General features: G+C 38.9%; 1 protein-coding gene across 2 annotated transcripts in view; it reads left to right on the plus strand.

Annotated features, from left to right (window-relative positions):
- LOC124711743 (protein I'm not dead yet-like) overlaps nt 1-14,085 on the plus strand; it is a 269,714-nt gene that overhangs the window by 215,672 nt on the left and 39,957 nt on the right. The gene's annotated exons all lie outside the window — the stretch shown is intronic.

The following is a 14,085-nucleotide window of genomic DNA, read 5'->3' on the forward strand; positions in this document are numbered from 1 at the left end:
GATATGACTTACTATACAACAGAGTAAAGACTATGACATGGGAACAAAACAGAGCAGGAAGAGCTACTATGGAAATTTTGAGTAAAGACGAAGAGGTAGTGTACAAAGATCGTGACGATGTCCTCCAGAGATGGGAAGAATATATAAAAGAGCTATATGACACAAATACCAAACCGGAAACTCTGGAACTTGAATCACACAACAGTGTGAGTGATGAAGAGAAAGGACCGACCATCATAATGGAAGAAGTAAAGTCTGCCATTGCTGCAATGAAAAATGGCAAAGCAGTAGGTACAGATACAATACCGGGAGAAATACTAAAATGCTTGAACCACAATGGAATAAGAGAAATATTGAGGTTATGTAATAAAATATATGACAGTGGTGAATGGCCTGAGGACTTTTTGACAACAGTAATGATTCCATTACCGAAAAAAAACAAGGAACCAAGAAATGCAGCGAGCACAGGACAATCAGCCTCATTTCACATGCAGCCAAAGTGATGTTAAGAATAATTAATAAAAGACTTGAAAAACTAATAGAGGAGAATCTCGGCGAGGAGCAGTTTGGCTTTAGATGGAATACGGGCACCAGAGATGCAATAGGGCTCCTACGAATATTGGGAGAAAGGTTTATTGAAAAAGGAAGAGACCTATATATGTGCTTCATCGATTTAGAAAAGGCATTTGACAATGTGGTTTGGGACAAGCTGGCGACTATTATGAGGGAAAAGAGAGTGGACTGGAAAACCAGAAGACTTATAAACTCATTGTACCTTAATCAAAAAGTTTCAGTTAAAGTGAGAGGAGAAAGTACAAACTGGATCAGACTAGGGAAAGGAGTAAGACAAGGATGCTGTTTATCACCTACTCTTTTCAACCTGTACTTGGAAAATATGATTGACCAATGCTCATTAGATGACAAAGGAGTAGAAATTGGAGGAAGAAGAGTAGGGTGCTTGAGATTTGCTGATGACATGGTCCTTCTAGCCACAGGGGAAAAAGAATTACAGGATTTGGTGGACACCATTGCAACTAATGGAAAAAAATATGGAATGAAAATTAACACAAATAAAACAAAAGTATTGGCAATAGGAGGAAATAAGGGAATAAAAATTGTGCTGAATGGAGAAACACTAGAACAGGTGCAAAATTTTAAGTATCTTGGAAGCAGGATAGACACCGACTGGAAGTGCACCACAGAAATTAAAACAAGGATAGCAATGGCAAAAGAAGCGTTTTATAAGAAAAGGAGAATCTTCTTCAGCGGTCTGGACAGAGAACTCAGAAAGAAACTCATAAAATGTCTTGTATGGAGTGTTCTTCTATATGGCGCTGAAACATGGACTATGAGGAAAAAAGACAGAGAAAGGCTGGAGTCTTTTGAGATCTGGACATGGTGGAAGATGGAAAGAATAAGTTGGATGGACAGAGTAAAAAATGAAGACGTACTGAGAAGAGTGGGAGAGAAAAGGCAGTTACTAGATGTAATAAAGAGAAGAAAAAGAAAGTGGATTGGGCATATATTAAGAAAGAATGACGCACTGATAAAAACAGTTTTAGAAGGTTATGTAGAAGGGAAAAGGAAGCGAGGAAGGAAGAGATTCCAGATACTGGATGACATGATGGACGGTAAAACATACAGCAGCCTTAAGAAGAAAGCAATGGATCGCAGAAAATGGAGAGGCAAAGGACCTGCTAATATAGCAGATAACTGATGATGATGATGATGATGTATTAATTGTCTAAGGAATTCAACTGAGGTCCATTTTAAATAAATGATTATTCTCTTTGTTCAATAGTGCTGTACACGATCTTATATAAACAATTTGTAATTCTGCCCTTATTTCTACGTTCATTTTATTTTTAATGCAAATATTTTAGATTAGATCTAATCACAACTATTATGATTATCAGTTGAAATAAACACCCATTCATTATATTCATTCATTCATTTATATTCTGTAGATCCCATCAACAAGGACAACCTTCAACAAAGCGGAATGAGTCAACATATACATTAACAAAATACAAAGAAATCATAGAAACTTCATATGTGTATTTTATTAACAATTGGTCTTTAAATATGTCTGCTTGTGACTGTATATGTGTGGATGGATATGTGTGTGTGTACGAGTGTATACCCGTCCTTTTTTCCCCCTAAGGTAAGTCTTTCCGCTCCCGGGATTGGAATGACTCCTTACCCTCTCCCTTAAAACCCACATCCTTTCGTCTTTCCCTCTTCTTCCCTCTTTCCTGATGAGGCAACAGTTTGTTGCAAAAGCTTGAATTTTGTGTGTATGTTTGTGTTTGTTTGTGTGTCTATCGACCTGCCAGCGCTTTCGTTTGATAAGTCACATCATCTTTGTTTTTAGATATATTATTAACAATAGACTATGACTATACTTTTTAATGCTATTCAGACTTACACTATCTAAGTTTAATTGAGTAAATTTGATAGAATGACGCCATTCTGAAAAAAAGCTTCTGCTTTCTGAGGTTTAGTTATTTTGTATTTGTGTTTTTTCGTTTTTTGTCTCTTCCTTATGCACGCTGAAATCCATCTCAATAATGCCATGTCTGCTGTCATTTATCTTTCTTTATTGTTTGCCCAAATAATGGCTTAACTTCCATAAACTGTTCTACAAATAGCCCTGGTTCCATGAAATTTCATCATACTCTCTCCTTTTATTGTATTTTTTCAAATTTCTGAAAACTGTGCCATTAACTCAATTGGATTTTTCTTTTTTATATCTAATGTGGATATCATCTTAGAGATTCATGTGATATACAAAGTTGAAAACACTAACATCCATCTTTGTATTTATTTTCAGATTCTAGTTTACATAAAAAGGTTCTGGTCTTGTAAATGCCACACCTTTAGATTTCACAGACAAAATAGTATGATTTCATAACACACTCTGTAGTGATCGTATCTTTGTAAGGATTTTTCAATGCCAGTGATTATTACTTGGCCATTGGCAAATGAAATAAACATTACACAGAGTGAAGCATCTGAGACAGGCCACCCGAAATATATGCAGAGATGCAGTTTTTGCCAAGTTATAGGGGACAACTTGGCAAATTTCCTTACATTCACAAGTAATTTTTATTGATTATAGTTCCCAAATTAAAACACCAGCTTTATTATTTTTTTCTAATGGAACTACATACCTTTTCTGTGGCATTTAAAAGAAGTGTTTTAGAGAACGTGATCGCATAACACGTATGGGACTTCGTCAAATAGTATCAAGATAACATCACCACAAACCACTGTCCCACCAGCAGGAGAAGAGATTTCACAAATGTCTGCCCTGTTATACCAAATGTAAGCAAACATGTGACTCAGGTGTAGTTTTTGTGTTTACCTGTGTGCTTTAATCCCCATCAGTCTGTGTTGTGCTGTTGTAGCAATCAGATAATTTGCTCGTAAAGCTATTGAGACATTCACAAAGTATATGACAGTCAAAAAAGTGAGTATCATTTGTGGTGAATGTCAACAAACTATTATAGCAGTGGTGCAGCTGTATGGTAAAGAGTGTCCAGATCATGCCAAGCACTCACGATCTGTCTTTGCATACATTATAAAATAAAGTCCTAGAAACTGCAGATATGGAGAATAAATTATGCCAAGGAAAAAGAAGAGCAACTGATGAAAGAAATGAAACTAATATTTTGGTAACAGTAAAATGCAACCCAAATGGCACTAAGAGGTATCTCAGAAATATGAGAGGGAGCAAGCAAATGAGCATTCTGCAAACACTACATTCCATTGAATTTCATGCTCTTCACATTTCATTGCATCTACAGCTTCACAGTTATGACTCCAAAAATTGGTTAAATTCCTCTAAATGTCTCTACAAAAAGAGCAAAATGATGTGGCATATCTATGCAACATTTTGTTTAAGGAAGAAGCTTGGTTTGCAAAATATGATCAAGTCAGTCTTTGAATATGCACTAAAATGTCAGCTGAAAATCCATGCCGACTCAAAGAAGTGGATAAAAACAATGCTCTAGATCTGTCAACATTTGGTTCAGATCCACATCATTGGTCCCTGTTTTACTGTTGGGAATCTAAATACACTCAAGTATCTCGAGTTACTAAGAGATGCTGCTATCGCAGTTTTGGGACCTATTCCATTGAACATAAGGCAGTCAGCATGGTAACAACACAATGAATCTCCTTTCCATTCCACACACTACTGACAGGCCTCTTAAGGGAAAATTTGGAGAGCATTGGAATGACCATTCAGGAAATGTAAAATGGTCAGCAAATCCATGAAACTTAACACTTACATACTTTTATCTGTGGTGAAAATTAGGATGGTATCAATAAGAAAACACTGACAACTCCCAAAGCCATGAAATGCCTTATACAGGGTGTATACGACTTGGGACAACTGAGAGATCTTGGAAAAACCCGAGAATTTTTTCATCTGGGAGAAAACCGGAAAAATCCGTGAATTTCAGAATTCCAAGAATTTTTCATTGTTTACTTTCCGGTTAAATTTTTAGAGTTTTGGCTGGTAAGGACAGATACTCTAACAAAGGATATTACTGTATCCCACTACTGCAGCAATAAAACATGAACGAGAGAAAGAAACGAAAAAAAACTTCAGTTGCACAGAAAATGGGCCACGCACAACAACAAAACACAGCTCTCATACAAGTGTCTGCCAACAGCAAAATGTATCAAAGGCTTTAGGAAGACTATGCAATGCTTTATAACAACAAATTGCCTCCGATGAGCATACGTCACAACTGTTTAAATTAGATTCATTTGAGCAGTTGTGAGCAAGCTGATGCGCATGCGCATTTGAGTCACATGTGAGAAGTACCTTCTCCCGCTTCTGGCAACAGAAGTGTGGCTGTTATGTGTATAAGCAGAAGCAGCAAGCAGCCAGATGCTACCTGAAAAAATTTTATTGACGCTCCCAAGCTGCCAGATTCATGCATCCTCAGCAGGCCCGGATCTAGGAGGGGGGGGGGGGGGGGGGTGAAACTGGGGTGTCTGCCTCAGGTGGCAATTTCAGTTGCTCAGCAGCCTAGTTAAAATAATTTATAATGGAAAACCCAAGAAGTTCTTTTAATTATCTTAGAATGTCACCAGAAGTGTTCACATTTCTTCTAAATTGAGTTAATTATGCGTTAGGGAAAGATACTGTAATGATGAAGAACCATTGCCAGAGCTGAAAGTATACATCACATTTCATCTGTAGAGTGGTAATATTTCATAACTGAAACATATGTGGTTTGGGAGCACTGCTGCAGCGTTTCAAATAGATGAATACTGAATAAAGAATGGAGCTTCTTGATTTGTGTGCCCCTCCCTCCTGTCAACAATATTCCTTATAAAAAAGAGTTGGCCAACTCGAACAGTGGGATTTTAGTCTTGTAGATGAGAGCATTTCCACAGCTGGAAGTCTACTTGCTTGTATTTTTCGTAATTCTGTTGTATATGTGCTCCTAATTCAATAAATTTTGCCCTGCAGCTCAGATATTGTCAAACCATCTATCTTCTGATAACAAATGATGGTCTGAGGAACAGCAATATGTTGTAATCAGCATCACTGAAATGCCATCTTAGGCACCTTGCCACAGTTCACGCAACTCACCCCGTCGGAGGTTCAAGTCCTCCCTCGGGCATGGGTGTGTTGGTGTTGTCCTTAGTGTAAGTTAGATTAAATTAGTGTGTAAGTCTAGGGACTGATGACCTCAGCAGTTTGGTCCCATAGAACCTTCTCACAAATTTCCAATTTCCACAAACACCTAAGCAAAGCATAGATATCCAAAAAGCTAACAGTATTCTCCATTCCTCACTTCATACTTCAGTTTGTCCACACACTATGAAAACACATAACCTCAAAACTCATGCAACTAATGTCACCAAAGTTGGGACACACCGAAAGCATTTAGTTTCACCAACAAGTTGGACAAATGTGCGGCATGCATGCGCAGTCAGTAGTGGCACAGCTGCCTGCAACCTCATGTCGTCATGTAAACTAGGCTTTACTTTCCAAGCAAATTTCCTTTTATGCAAGATGAACTATGTGTGAGTATGTACGATGATTTTCATAAATCACAGAGCACTGACTCTCATTTAAAAATGAACTCTTTGAGAACAAGCCATTTAGAAGAATTTCGAGCCCAGATCAGACATTTATGTCGTTATTAAACATTTTACAGGCACATTTGTGTGATGTATCTTAAAGTGTAACATGCGCAAAAAAGATCAACATTATATGTGAAAGCTTATTACTCCATCACTTACTATGAATTATTCTCGCAGCGTATACACAATACGTGTAGCGTAGAGCGCGTACTACAGAGAATTTATTTGGCAAAGATGCAGTTCTCACTGCGGTAGGGTAGCGATATTATTGGGGGGGGGGGGGGGGGGGGGGAGGTGAGCCAGTGGTTCTACATCCCCACAAATCTTCGAGATCAATATTATATGTGAAAGCTTTGCTTCTTCTTGTAACAACATTATGTATATTAATTTAAACCATTAATGTATATTAATTTAAACCATTAACTTTTCCTATTTGTGTGTTCGCGTTACTTAGTCGTGATGTTGCTATTGGCTGACTACATCACATGCCCTCTACTGTGAATATCCACTGTCATCAACTGGCAAGATAACATGACATGAGCTGTGACTGACTTACAAAAGTGCATTGCAATCTTGATTTCAATGCTTCGGAAAGTAACATGCGGTGTTTGGTGGAATTTGTATTTATACTTTTGTAATACGAAAATGTGTAGTGCACATGTTGCTGCATGTCAAAGATCTTTCCTAAATGTGTTTTTTTCCCCCTGAGTTTTGTTTTCTAAAGTGCCAAGAAATTCTATGCTGGTGTATAAAACCAGAACCATTCAAAGGATTGGTAAATTTTACAGTTCTGAGGGAAAGTATGCTGTCGCTTAACATGGAAAAAGTGTATTTTACCCAGTAGAAAATATATTTTTAAATGGGAAATCCGGGAAAAACCTGGTAATTTTTTTCCCTTGTCCATGTATACACCCTGCTTCTAACATGGGCCTATGCTGCCGTTAAATCCAGATGAAATTAAACATGCTATATTGTTTCTCCAGAATGTCGTTGTTGTTGTCTTCAGTCCTGAGACTGGTTTGATGCAGCTCTCCATGCTACTCTATCCTGTGCAAGCTTCTTCATCTCCCAGTACCTACTGCAACCTACATCCTTCTGAATCTGCTTAGTGTATTCATCTCTTGGTCTCCCTCTACGATTTTTACCCTCCACGCTGCCCTCCAACACTAAATTTGTGATACCTTGATGCCTCAGAACATGTCCTACCAACCAGTCCCTTCTTCTTGTCAAGTTGTGCCACAAACTTCTCTTCTCCCCAATCCTATTCAACACTTCCTCATTAGTTATGTGATCTACCCATCTAATCTTCAGCATTCTTCTGTAGCACCACATTTCGAAAGCTTCTATTCTCTTCTTGTCCAAACTATTTATCGTCCATGTTTCACTTCCATACATGGCTACACTCCATACAAATACTTTCAGAAACGACTTCCTGACACTTAAATCTATACTCGATGTTAACAAATTTCTCTTCTTCAGAAACGCTTTCCTTGCCATTGCCAGTCTACATTTGATATCCTCTCTACTTCGACCATCATCAGTTATTTTGCTCCCCAAATAGCAAAACTCCTTTACTACTATAAGTGTCTCATTTCCTAATCTAATTCCCTCAGCATCACCCGACTTAATTCGACTACATTCCATTATCCTCGTTTTGCTTTTGTTGATGTTCATCTTATATCCTCCTTTCAAGACACTGTCCATTCCATTCAACTGCTCTTCCAAGTCCTTTGCTGTCTCTGACAGAATTATAATGTCATCGGCGAACCTCAAAGTTTTTATTTCTTCTCCATGGACTTTAATACCTACTCCGAATTTTTCTTTTGTTTTCTTTACTGCTTGCTCAATATACAGATTGAACAAGTCTTTTGCAGCTGTGACTTATTAAACTGATAGTTCGATAATTTTCACATCTGTCAACACCTGCTTTCTTTAGGATTGAAATTATTATATTCTTCTTGAAGTCTGAGGGTATTTCACTTGTCTCATACATCTTGCTCACCAAATGGTAGAGTTTTGTCAGGACTGGCTCTCCCACGGCCATCAGTAGTTCCAATGGAATGTTGTCTACTCCCGGGGCCTTGTTTCGACTCAGGTCTTTCAGTGCTCTGTCAAACTCTTCACGCAGTATCGTATCTCCCATTTCGTCTTCATCTCCATCCTCTTCCACTTACATAATATTGTCCTCAAGTACATTGCCCTTGTGTAGACCCTCTATATACTCCTTCCACCTTTCTGCTTTCCCTTCTTTGCTTAGAACTGGGTTTCCATCTCAGCTCTTGATATTCATACAAGTGGCTCTCTTTTCTCCAATGGTCTCTTTAATTTTCCTGTAGGCAGTATCTATCTTACCCCTAGTGAGATAAGCCTCTACATCCTTACATTTGTCCTCTAGCCATCCCTGCTTAGCCATTTTGTACTTCCTGTCAATCTCATTTTTGAGACGTTTGTATTCCTTTTTGCCTGGTTCATTTACTTTGTTTTTATATTTTCTCCTTTCATCAATTAAATTCAATATTTCTTCTGTTACCCAAGGATTTCTACTAGCCCTCGTATTTTTACCTACTTGATCCTCTGCTGCCTTCAATACTTTATGCCTCAGAGCTACCCATTCATCTTCTACTGTATTTCTTTCCCCCATTCCTGTCAATTGTTCCCTTATGCTCTCCCTGAAACTCTGTACAACCTCTGGTTAGTCAGTTTATCCAGGTCCCATCTCCTTAAATTCCCACCTTTTTGCAGTTTCTTCAGTTTTAATCTACAGTTCATAACCAGTAGATTGTGATCAGAGTCCACATCTGCCCCTGGAAATGTCTTACAATTTAAAACCTGGTTCCTGAATCTCCTTCTTACCATTATATAATCTATCTGATACCTTCTAGTATCTCCAGGATTCTTCCATGTACACAACCTTCTTTCATGATTCTTGAATCAAGTGTTAGCTATGATTAAGTTATGCCCTGTGCAAAATTCTACCAGGCGGCTTCCTCTTTCATTTCTCTCCCCCAATCCATTTCACCCACTATGTTTCCTTCTCTCCCTTTTCCTACTCTCGAATTCCAGTCACCCATGACTATTAAATTTTCGTCTCCCTGAACTCCCTGAATTATTTCTTTTATCTCATCATATACTTCATCAATTTCTTCATCATCTGCAGAACTAGTTGGCATATAAACTTGTACTACTGTAGTAGGCATGGGCTTTGTGTCTATCTTGGCCAGAATAATGCGTTCACTATGCTGTTGGTAGTAGCTTACCTGCACTCCTATTTTTTTATTCGTTATTAAACCCACTCCTGCATTACCCCTATTTGATTTTGTATTTATAACCCTGTATTCACCTGACCAAAAGTCTTGTTCCTCCTGCCACCAAACTTCACTAATTACCACTATATCTAACTTCAACCTATCCATTTCCCTTTTCAAATTTTCTAACCTACCTGCGCGATTAAGGGATCTGACATTCCATGCTCCGATCCATAGAACGCCAGTTTTCTTTCTCCTGGTAACGACGTCCTCCTGAGTAGTCCCCGCCTGGAGATCCGAATGGGGGACCATTTTACCTCCAGAATATTTTACCCAAGAGGACGCCATCATCATTTAACCATACAGTAAAGCTGCATGCCCTCGGTAAAAATTACGGCTGTAGTTTCCCCTTGCTTTCAGCCGTTCGCAGTACCAGCACAGCAAGACCGTTTTGGTTAGTGTTGCAAGGCCAGATCAGTCAATCATCCAGACTGTTGCCCCTGCAACTACTGAAAAGACCGCTGTCCCTCTTCAGGAACCACGAGTTTGTCTGGCCTCTCAACAGATACCCCTACGTTGTGGTTGCACCTACGGTACGGCCATTTGTATCGCTGAGGCATGCAAGCCTCCCCATCAATGGCAAGGTCCATGGTTCATGGGGGTAGGTTCTCCAGAATGGCATGTAGCAATGCTCAGGGTCAACATTTTGAGCACTTGATATGGTAGCTGTGATAATAAACACACAAACGATACCTGTTTTTATGTGTTTACTTAAATTTGGTATAATGGGGTAGGGGTACATCTTCTCCTGATGGTGGGATAGTGGTTTGAGGTGCTGTTATCTTGATGCAATACATGTTACACCATTGAAATTCCTTAGAAGTGTATTTAAAAGGACGCTCTTCTCAGACTGGAAAATTGTGGTACAGGGAGCCCCACAAGATTCAATTTTGGGATCAGCCCTGATTTTATTTCATGTAAAAGATTTACCTCTAAATATAACATCCCATTCAGTTTTGTTCACTAACACGTCTGTTCTCATTGAAAATGAGACCACAAAACAAATTCCCTAAACTGTCACTGAAACCTTAAACAGCATAGAAAATTGGTTTGATCTAAATGAACTAAAAGCAAATGTGACAAGGACCCAAATAATGCAGTTCAAAACCAAACAATCAAAATCAAACAACTTCCAAATCACCCATTAAAATCAGGAACTTACGGAAGTAGAGGATGTAAGATTTCTGGGGATATTTTTAGGAAAAAGTTTGTTCTGGTATTTTTGCATACAGTGAGTGGGCAAAATAAGGAAACACCAAAAACATAACACATTAACATCCTGAATACGGTCCATGAAACTTGATGATGTTCAAAACAGCTTCCAGTCACCTTGAATTGAATAAAAACAGGTCCTGTATGGTATTCAAGGGAATCTACTACCATTCTTCTTCCAAAATGGTAGGAAGTTCAGGTAACAATGATGGAAGTGTATAGTGATCACACACCCTTCTCTCCTAAGTAGACCACAAAAAACCAATAATATTTATATGTGGTGATAGTGGTACCTAGGGAAGATATGACAGATCATTCTGGTGCTCACAAAACAAGTCGTGGATGACATGAGCTATGTGAACAAGGGCCCTGTCATCTTGATACACAGCATCACCATTGGGGAACAAAAACTCTACCATGAGACGTATCTGATCAGCCAAAATGGTCACATAATCTTTGGCACTAATACAACATTGCAGAGTAACCATGGGGCCATGGCACATCATTATATAGCTGCCCAAATTGTCACCAAACCCCCACCATGTTTCACTCTTGGGATGGAAACTCAGCCAGCAGTTGAAAACGATATGAAACAGGACTCATCCAACCAAATGACTTTCTTCCATTACTCCATTGTCCACGTTTTATGGTTTTGGCACAAAGTTTTTCTGTTTCAGGTGTTTGCATCACTGATGAGTGGTTTTGTAATACCAGTTCACCCTGTAATTCCCTGCACGGAAGCTCCGTTCATGTTGTCTTCATTCAGGCATGGTTTGCAAGTGTGACATTCAGTTCTGCAATGACTCTTGCAGCTGTCACCCTCTTATTTTCTGTCACAGTCCTCTTCAGTACGTATCTGTCACAATCACTCAACACACACTATCATCTGCATTGCTATGTGGTACATACTGCTTTTCCACTTTCACTGCATGCACTATAAATCTTTGATACAGTGCCTCTTGAAACACCAAGTACTTTGGCTAACTTGGTTATGAAAGCACACACCATATGAGGACCAACAGTTGTCCATATTTGACTTCACTTAGCTCCAACATAATGTGCTCAAAACCACACAGAACACTGTTCTGACCTCTACCAACACTTACAATTCATTGAGGACATTACACAAGTGCCCATCATGGTGCAACCTACAGGCTTGGCTAGAATCTGCATTTATGTCAAGCATGCATTTCTCATGGTATTTCCATACTTTTGTCCAACCCCTGTGTGCTACTTGGCAAAAAAGCTAAACAGTCTGTATTTACAGTGATAATATTGTGCTACACGAGTGACACAGACATTCCAAATTATGTCATTTATCACAGCTAGTTTGAATCAGTTGTGAGATATGGAACAATCTTTAGGAGGAATGCAAGTTGTGTAAATTGGATATTACTACTACAAAAAAGCTGTTATATTAGAAGTATGAGGGGGGACCCAAAAATAACTGGAATTTATTTCTAGAAAGCATGTACTTTATTGTTTTCAAGTACAACCTTCATCTCCTTCAAAGTACTCTCCCCTAGCATTAATACACTTGTCCAAACATTCATTCCAGTGTTTGAAGCACCTTTCAAATTCATCCACTTTGATACCTGCTAACACTTTCATGACATTGCATTTTACATCTTCCACATCCGCAAAACGCTCCCCTCTCAAGTCTCTTTTCATCCTCGGGAATAGGAAGAAGTCCGAGGGTGCTAAATCCAGCGAATAGGGTGTGTGGGTCAAGGTAGTTGTCTTTGTTGAGGCCAAAAACTGGTGAACGCTGAGAGTCGTGTGCGTGGGAGCATTGTCGTGATGCAGGAACCACACGCCAGAGTCCCACAAAGCCAGACGTTTTTGCGACAAACTTCTGCGAAGCCATTTCATAACCTCCAAATAGAATTGTTGGTTTACTGTCTGGTTTTCAGGGACAAATTCAGAGTGTACGATCCCTTTGATGTCAAAAAAACAAATCAACATAATTTTCGCATTCGATTTCACTTGTCGAGCTTTTTTAGGTCGAGGTGAGCCAGGTGACTTCCATTGTGATGACTGTTGTTTACTTTCTGGATCATACCCATAGCACCATGACTCATCACCTGTAATGATTTTGTTGAAAAAATGTGGATCATCTTTGAACGCATCTTTCATTTCAAGACAGGCTTGAGCGCGACAATCCCTTTGATCTCTGGTAAGAAGCTTCGGCATGTATTTTGCTGCCACTCTTCACATCCAAAATCGATGGTCAAGATGCGCTGAATTGAGCTCCAGGACAACCCGGACAATTTCTTGAGTTGGTCGATTGCCCTGTGTCAATCTTCACTGATGAGATCATGGATTTTGTAGATGTTGTCTTTGCTGTGAGCAGTTGAAGGTCGACTGGAACGGGGCTGATCTTCAACCACCATTTCTCCCTTTTTAAACCGAGAAAACCATTCATACACTTGCGTTTTACTAAAAGCATGATCTTTGTAGGCTGTATGACTCATTGCAACAGTTTCTGCTGCGTTCTTGCTGAGCAAGAAACAAAACTTCACTGCCACACATTGTTTGTAAGAACTAGCCATTTCCTTGTGTCACGTCTGCACTGTACGCACACTCAAAGAACTGCCAAAGAACCCACACTTCTCACTGTTGGATGATGCCGCATGGCAGAATAACTCAGCAGAGCTCCTACTACAACTCTCTGGCAGCGCAACCTGCTACTACAAGTACACGATGTGCAGCATTACGATTCCGGTTACTTTTGGGTCCCCCCTCGTATATATACTGGTAAGCTCAGGGATTTGTCCTGACCATTATTCAGCAGTCTAAATATTTTAACTATTCCATGCATTTATGTTTATGAACTGTTTATCTATATACATAAGAATCTAGGATTGTCTATAGAAAACCACTTTAAACTTACTTATGATACATGAAACAAAGACAATTTCATATTACCCACCATAGGCTAAAACTCTACTCCCAGGCTCCTCAGTTTATAAGTTTAATGTGAAAAATTTTCACGGAGTGGAACTAGGTTTACTGGGGGGGGAAAAAAAAAATTTTACACACCGTACTTGTGCAAAAATATTATTATTCATTCATGGAATTTTTAAGTGGTGGTACAGACTTCTTTGTGGAATAATGTAATAAACTCACACTGGTAGCTGTACATTAATGTTAGCTGAAGGTTTCTTTGACACCTTGCATGTGTCTCAATGATATTACTTATACCAGTGCTTTATGTATGGACATAATGAGATGATAAAATTCTAATACTGATTCTGACAGTGGCATTGTCCACATCATCTATTTAGAGACTGATGTAGGATAATTTTTACAACATGTTAAAACACAAAGATAAAAGACAGGAATTGTAGCCAATGCTTTTACACAGCTGGTAATGAAGTGATTTTGTTTAACTACAGACTATTTGCCCTTATGACAGCATTAATATCAGGCTTTATTTTGCTCAGGGAAATTTAGA

This window comes from Schistocerca piceifrons, chromosome 8 (assembly GCF_021461385.2).
Source record: "Schistocerca piceifrons isolate TAMUIC-IGC-003096 chromosome 8, iqSchPice1.1, whole genome shotgun sequence".
In the NCBI taxonomy this organism is placed as follows: Eukaryota; Metazoa; Arthropoda; class Insecta; order Orthoptera; family Acrididae; genus Schistocerca; species Schistocerca piceifrons.